Below are 7500 nucleotides of genomic sequence, written 5' to 3'. Positions count from 1 at the left end.
TCTCCCCCCTCTCTCTCTCTTCCACCCCCTCTCTCTCTCTCCCTCCCCCTATCTCTCTCCTTTTCATCTCCCTCTCTCTCCCTCCCTCTCCCTCCCTCTCTCCCTCCCTCTCTCTCCTTTTTATCTCTCTCCCTCTCTCTCCTTTTCATCTCGCTCTCTCCCTCCCTCCCTCTTCCTCTCTCTCGCTCTCCCTCCCTCCCCCCCCTCTCTCTCTCTCTCCTTCTCTTACCCTCTCCCTCCGTCTAGATGTCTGTCCTAAAGAAGGGAACTGGAAAAAAAAGGGGGATTAAAGAGAAGATGAAGATCGGGGAATAGATCATATAATGAAGATGAAACAAAAGGATACGGATAAAAGCTAAAACTGCCACCAATCCCTCCCCTCCCCTCCCCTACTCTCCTAGCAGGCGTTCTTTTTTTTTCCTTTTTTTTTTTTAAAGGTAAAGTTCAGATTCACGACCTATCGGCAATGAGCCCTTAAGGTCAATCTTAAAAAAAAAAAAAATATATATATATATATATATATAAATCTTAATATATATATATATAAAGAAAAAATAGAGAGAACAAAAAGTATACATATCATATTAAAATGGAAAAGAAAAAAGAAAAATCTTTGGTTCGGCTGGGGATCGAACCCAGGACCTCTCGCGTGTGAGGCGAGCGTGATAACCACTACACTACCGAACCGGTTGGTAGTTGTGTCCTATTTTGTGAAGTTGCACGAATTGCCAACCAGTGAATTCCCCCTCGCCCCCCTCTCTCTCTCCCTCTCCCTCCTCTCTCTCTCTCATCCTTTTCATCTCGGTTCTCCCTCTTTCTCCCTCCCTCTCCCTCTCTCTCTCCCTCCCTATCTCTCCTTTTCATCTCTCTCTCTCCCTCTCTCTCTCCCCCCTTTCTTCTTTTCATCTCGTTCTCTCCCTCCCTCCATCCCTCCCTCTCTCTCTCGCTCTCCCTCCTTCTCTCTCTCTCTCTCTCTCTCTCTCTCTCTCTCTCTCTCCTTTCCTCACCCTCTCCCTCCGTCTAGATATCTGTCCTAAAGAAGGGAACTGGGAACAAAAAAAAAGATTAAAGAGAAGATGAAGATCGTGGAATAGATCATACGGATAAAAGCTACAACTGCCACTAATCCCTCCCCTCCCCTTCCCCTTCCCTACTCTCCCAGCAGGCGTTCTTTCAAAAATGAAAAAGGTAAAGTTCAGTTTCACGACCTATCAGCAATGAGCCCTTAAGGTCAATCTTAAAAAAATAAAAAATAAAAAATAAAAAAATAAAAATATATGTGTAAGAAAAAAATAGAGAGAAAAAAAGTATACATATCATATTAAAATGGAAAAAAAAACTAAAAACGTTGGTTTGGCTGGGGGTCGAACCCAGGACCTCTCGCGTGTGAGGCGAGCGTGATAACCACTACACTACTGAACCGGTTGGAAATCGTTTCCTATTTTGCGAAGTTGCACGAATTGCCAACTAGTGAATCCCCCCTCCCCCCACACCCCTCTCTTTCTTTCTCTCTCTCTCTCTCTCTCTCTTTCTCCCTCTCCCCCCTCTCTCTCTTCCTCTCTCTCTCCCCACCTCTCTCTCTCTCCCCTCCTCTCTCTCTCTCATCCTTTTCATCTCGCATCTCCCGCTCTTTCTCCCCCACTCTCCCTCTCTCTCTCCCTCCCTATCTCTCCTTTTCATCTCTCTCTCCCCCTCTCTCTCTCCCCTCGCTCTCTCTCTCCCTCCCTCTCCCTCTCTCTCTCCCCCCTCTTTCCTTTTCATCTCTTTCTCTTCCTCCCTCCATCCCTCTCTCTCTCTCTCCCTCTCTCTTTCTCCTTCACCCCCCCCCCTCTCTCTCTCTCCGTTACATTTCGCTCTCACCCTCCCTCTCCCTCCCTCTCTCTCTCGCTCTCCCTCCTTCTCTCTCTCTCTCTCTCTCTCTCTCTCTCGCTCTCCCTCCTTCTCTCTCTCTCTCTCTCTCTCTCTCTCTCTCTCTCTCTCTCTCCTTCACTCACCCTCTCCTTCCGTCTAGATATCTGTCCTAAAGAAGGGAACTGGGAACAAAAAAAAAGATTAAAGAGAAGATGAAGATCGTGGAATAGATCATACGGATAAAAGCTACAACTGCCACTAATCCCTCCCCTCCCCTTCCCCTTCCCTACTCTCCCAGCAGGCGTTCTTTCAAAAATGAAAAAGGTAAAGTTCAGTTTAACGACCTATCGGCAATGAGCCCTTAAGGTCACTCTTAAAAAAATATATATGTATAAAAAAAGAAAAAAATAGAGAAAAAAAAAGTATACATATCATATTAAAATGGAAAAAAAAAAGAAAAAAAAAAGAAAGAAAAATCTTTGGTTCGGCTGGGGGTCGAACCCAGGACCTCTCGCGTGTGAGGCGAGCGTGATAACCACTACACTACCGAACCGGTTGGAAATGGTGTCCTATTTTGTGAAGTTGCACGAATTGCCAACCAGTGAATCCCCCCTCCCCCCTCCCTCTCTCTCTCTCCCCTCCTCTCTCTCTCTCATCCTTTTCATCTCGCTCTCCCGCTCTTTCTCCCCCACTCTCCCTCTCTCTCTCCCTCCCTATCTCCCCTTTTCATCTCTCTCTCCCCCTCTCTCTCCCCCCTCGCTCTCTCTCCCTTCCTCTCCCTCTCTCTCTCCCCCCTCTTTCCTTTTCATCTCTTTCTCTTCCTCCCTCCATCCCTCTCTCTCTCTCTCCCTCTCTCTTTCTCCTTCACCCCCCCTCTCTCTCTCTCCGTTACATTTCGCTCTCACCCTCCCTCTCCCTCCCTCTCCATCTCGCTCTCCCTCCTTCTCTCTCTCTCTCTCTCTCTCTCTCTCTCTCTCTCTCTCCTTCACTCACCCTCTCCCTCCGTCTAGATATCTGTCCTAAAGAAGGGAACTGGGAACAAAAAAAAAAGATTAAAGAGAAGATGAAGATCGTGGAATAGATCATACGGATAAAAGCTACAACGGCCACCAATCCCTCCCCTCCCCTTCCCCTTCCCTACTCTCCCAGCAGGCGTTCTTTCAAAAAAATTAATGAAAAAGGTAAAGTTCAGTTTAACGACCTATCGGCAATGAGCCCTTAAGGTCACTCTTAAAAATAAAAAAAAGTACAAAAAAAGAAAAAATAGAGAAAAAAAAAGTATACAGATCATATTAAAATGGAAAAAAAAAGAAAAAAAAAGAAAGAAAAATCTTTGGTTCGGCTGGGGGTCGAACCCAGGACCTCTCGCGTGTGAGGCGAGCGTGATAACCACTACACTACCGAACCGGTTGGAAATGGTGTCCTATTTTGTGAAGTTGCACGAATTGCCAACCAGTGAATCCCCCCTCCCCCCTCCCTCTCTCTCTCTCTCTCTTTCTCCCTCTCCCCCCTCTCTCTCTTTCTCTCTCTCTCTCTCCCCCGTCTCTCTCTCTCTCATCCTTTTCATCTCGCTCTCCCGCTCTTTCTCCCCCACTCTCCCTCTCTCTCTCCCTCCCTATCTCCCCTTTTCATCTCTCTCTCCCCCTCTCTCTCCCCCCTCGCTCTCTCTCCCTTCCTCTCCCTCTCTCTCTCCCCCCTCTTTCCTTTTCATCTCTTTCTCTTCCTCCCTCCATCCCTCTCTCTCTCTCTCCCTCTCTCTTTCTCCTTCACCCCCCCCCCCCCTCTCTCTCTCCGTTACATTTCGCTCTCACCCTCCCTCTCCCTCCCTCTCTCTCTCGCTCTCCCTCCTTCTCTCTCTCTCTCTCTCTCTCTCTCTCTCTCTCTCTCTCTCTCTCTCTCTCTCTCTCCCCTTCACTCACCCTCTCCCTCCGTCTAGATATCTGTCCTAAAGAAGGGAACTGGGAACAAAACAAAAAAAAAGATTAAAGAGAAGATGAAGATCGTGGAATAGATCATACGGATAAAAGCTACAACTGCCACCAATCCCTCCCCTCCCCTTCCCCTTCCCTACTCTCCCAGCAGGCGTTCTTTCAAAAAAATTAATGAAAAAGGTAAAGTTCAGTTTAACGACCTATCGGCAATGAGCCCTTAAGGTCACTCTTAAAAAAAATATATGTACAAAAAAAGAAAAAATAGAGAAAAAAAAAAGTATACAGATCATATTAAAATGGAAAAAAAAAGAAAAAAAAAGAAAGAAAAATCTTTGGTTCGGCTGGGGGTCGAACCCAGGACCTCTCGCGTGTGAGGCGAGCGTGATAACCACTACACTACCGAACCGGTTGGAAATGGTGTCCTATTTTGTGAAGTTGCACGAATTGCCAACCAGTGAATCCCACCTCGCCCCCTCCCTCTCTCTCTCTCTCTCTCCCTCTCCCCCCTCTCTCTCTCTCATCCTTTTCATCTCGCTCTCCCTCTTTCTCCCTCCCTCTCCCTCTCTCTTTCCCTCCCGATCTCTCCTTTTCATCTCTCTCTCCCTCTCTCTCTCTCCCCCCTCTCTCCTTTTCATCTCGTTCTCTCCCTCCCTCCATCTCTCCCTCTCTCTCTCCCTCTCTCTTTCTCCTCCACCCCCCTCTCTCTCTCTCCGTTACATTTCGCTCTCACCCTCCCTCTCCCTCCCTCTCTCTCTCTCTCTCTCTCTCTCTCTCTCTCTCTCTCTCTCTCTCCTTTCCATCACCCTCTCCCTCCGTCTAGATATCTGTCCTAAAGAAGGGAACTGGAAAAAAAAAAAAGGATTGAAGAGAAGATGAAGATCGTGGAATAGATCATATCATAGTGAAGATGAAACAAAAGGATACGGATAAAAGCTACAACTGCCACCAATCCCTCCCCTCCCCTTCCCCTTCCCTACTCTCCCAGCAGGCGTTCTTTCAAAAATGAAAAAGGTAAAGTTCAGTTTAACGACCTATCGGCAATGAGCCCTTAAGGTCACTCTTAAAAAAATATATATGTACAAAAAAAAGAAAAAATAAAGAAAAAAAAAGTATACATATCATATTAAAATGGAAAAAAAGAAAAAAAGAAAAATCTTTGGTTCGGCTAGGGGTCGAACCCAGGACCTCTCGCGTGTGAGGCGAGCGTGACAACCACTACACTACCGAACCGGTTGGAAATCGTTTCCTATTTTGCGAATTTGCACGAATTGCCAACCAGTGAATCCCCCATCCCCCCCACCCCCACCCTCTCTCTCTCTCTCTCTCTCTCTCTTTCTCCCTCTCCCCCTCTCTCTCTTCCTCTCTCTCTGCCCCCCCTCTCTCTCTCCCCTTCTCTCTCTCTCTCATCCTTTTCATCTCGCTCTCCCGCTCTTTCTCCCCCACTCTCCCTCTCTCTCTCCCTCCCTATCTCCCCTTTTCATCTCTCTCTCCCCCTCTCTCTCCCCCCTCGCTCTCTCTCTCCCTCCCTATCCCTCTCTCTCTCCCCCTCTTTCCTTTTCATCTCGTTCTCTCCCTCCCTCCATCCCTCTCTCTCTCTCTTTCTCCTTCACCCCCCCCCCCTCTCTCTCTCTCTCCGTTACATTTCGCTCTCACCCTCCCTCTCCCTCCCTCTCTCTCTCGCTCTCCCTCCTTCTCTCTCTCTCTCTCTCTCGCTCTCCCTCCTTCTCTCTCAACCGCAGTGAAATTGTAGGCGCTGTTTTTCTTGACTTACAGAAAGCTTTTGATCTCGTTGACCACGAAATATTACTCACAAAATTGTCATTGTATCTCAGAGACCCCTCTACGCTGTCCTTTTTCGAATCATTCCTTACCGACAGAACACAACATGTGTTCACCAATGGTAGATTCTCTTCTACGGGAGCAATAAAAAGTGGAGTTCCTCAAGGATCAGTTTTAGGGCCGCTTCTATTCTCCATATTTATCAATGATCTTCCTATGTCCTTATCAGACTCCAGAATCTCGTGTGACCTTTTTGCAGATGACACTTCCCTTCATTCCAGTGCTGTCAGCGTTGCCTCAGTTCAGAATTCTCTTCAAACGGGCTTAAATGATGTTTCTAAATGGTGCAAATCCAACTGTATGACACTTCATCCCCAAAAAACAAAGAGTATGATTATCACGTCAAGACAAAAGCACCAAGAAAATCCCCTTGTTCTCACCCTGAATGTCGATGATACCTCCATAGATCAAGTTCGCGAGCACCGCGTCTTGGGAGTCATAATTGATGAAGAACTGAAATGGCAAGCTCACATTGATTCTGTCTGTAAAAGGTTGGCACGCAGTCTGTTCTTACTCAATCAGCTCAGACCTTACATAAACAGTGAAGCTCGCAAAATGTTCCTCCACGCTCACTGTCTTTCTCACGTCAACTATGCATCTGTTGTCTGGAGCTGTGCTGCAGATGTTCATCTTAAGAAACTAAATTCTCTCCACAAGAGAGCAGCCAGATTAATTCTACCAGATCACTCACTGTCAACGTTAGAAAAGCAAGCCAGATTAAATATCCTTCCACTTCAAAACCAGCTAGAATTCAACAAAGCATTACTCATGTACAAAACACACAATAACTTGGCACCGCAATATCTCCAACACCTGCTCACACGAGCTTCATGCCGATACGGCTCTAATAAATACATTTTGCCACGTACCCGAATTGATTTGTTCAAAACTAGTTTTGCATTTTCGGGTGCATCCCTGTGGAACTCCCTTCCTTTGCACATACAAACGTTCAGTTCTCTTCCTATTTTCAAATCAAGTCTACATAAACATCTTCACCCCTTCCAACAGTAAATAACTCTGATCTTTAAATTACTGTACACAGTAACAAAGGGGTCAGTTATGTCTTTTTTTTTTTTTTGTATCAGTCATTTATGCTGTTGTTGTTCCTCCCTTGCTTTCTCATTTCATCGTGTTTTGTTTTGCTCTCTCTCTCTCTCTCTCTCTCTCTCTCTCTCTCTCTCTCTCTCTCTCTCTCCCTCTCTCTCTTTTTTTTCTTTTTTTTTTTCTCTCGTTCTGTTTCTTATGCATGCATAATCTATTCATTTCGTTCTATCATTATCGTGACAAGTGTTCAAGTAATATTGGTGATGGTGGTAGTCACTGTAGTATGCTGCACTTGCCACACATAGATTTCAGAGACAGTAACAATACACATCTTCTCTGTGACTCACTGTCCTATCCATCTGTGAATCTTAGTGTATGGGGGAGTGAGGGGGTGCTGTCAGTGTGTGTGCGCGCGTGTGTGTGTATGTATGTGTGTGCGCTCGCACGCGAGCGTCAGTGTGTGTATGCATGTGTGTGCACGGATGTGGGTGTGTGTGGAGGGCCGGGGGGGTGTTTTCTTCATTATGTATACAGTTCTGCATGAAAACCTTTTCCTTTCATTTATGTGTGTGCTATTTGTAATAGATGTAGATTAGCAAGGACAGATTGGAAGAATAGGCAATGCCTAAAATCTTAATCCTTGAATAAAAACGTTTTGAGTTCTGAGTTCTGAGTTCTCTCTCTCTCTCTCTCTCTCTCTCTCTCTCTCTCTCTCTCTCTCTCTCTCTCTCTCTCTCTCTCTCCTTTCCATCACCCTCTCCCTCCGTCTAGATATATGTCCTAAAGAAGGGAATTGGGGGAAAAAACAGGGATAAAAGAGAAGATGAAGATCGTG

General features: G+C 46.1%; 6 non-coding genes across 6 annotated transcripts; all 6 read right to left on the bottom strand.

Annotated features, from left to right (window-relative positions):
- Positions 1–614: 614 nt before the first annotated feature.
- Trnav-cac (transfer RNA valine (anticodon CAC)) lies at positions 615–687 on the bottom strand. Its single transcript has one exon. It is a non-coding gene; the product is annotated as a tRNA-Val (tRNA).
- Positions 688–1349: 662 nt separating this feature from the next.
- Trnav-cac (transfer RNA valine (anticodon CAC)) lies at positions 1350–1422 on the bottom strand. The gene has a single exon. It is a non-coding gene; the product is annotated as a tRNA-Val (tRNA).
- A 909-nt stretch (positions 1423–2331) lies between these two features.
- Trnav-cac (transfer RNA valine (anticodon CAC)) lies at positions 2332–2404 on the bottom strand. Its single transcript has one exon. It is a non-coding gene; the product is annotated as a tRNA-Val (tRNA).
- A 781-nt stretch (positions 2405–3185) lies between these two features.
- Positions 3186–3258, bottom strand: Trnav-cac (transfer RNA valine (anticodon CAC)). The gene has a single exon. It is a non-coding gene; the product is annotated as a tRNA-Val (tRNA).
- Positions 3259–4115: 857 nt separating this feature from the next.
- On the bottom strand, positions 4116–4188 carry Trnav-cac (transfer RNA valine (anticodon CAC)). The gene has a single exon. It is a non-coding gene; the product is annotated as a tRNA-Val (tRNA).
- Positions 4189–4939: 751 nt separating this feature from the next.
- On the bottom strand, positions 4940–5012 carry Trnav-cac (transfer RNA valine (anticodon CAC)). Its single transcript has one exon. It is a non-coding gene; the product is annotated as a tRNA-Val (tRNA).
- Between the last annotated feature and the right edge of the window lie 2488 nt (positions 5013–7500).

This window comes from Babylonia areolata, chromosome 6 (genome assembly GCF_041734735.1).
Source record: "Babylonia areolata isolate BAREFJ2019XMU chromosome 6, ASM4173473v1, whole genome shotgun sequence".
Lineage (NCBI taxonomy): Eukaryota > Metazoa > Mollusca > Gastropoda > Neogastropoda > Buccinidae > Babylonia > Babylonia areolata.
Note: the sequence above shows the minus strand (reverse complement) of the source record. Positions and strands in the feature narration are given on the sequence as shown.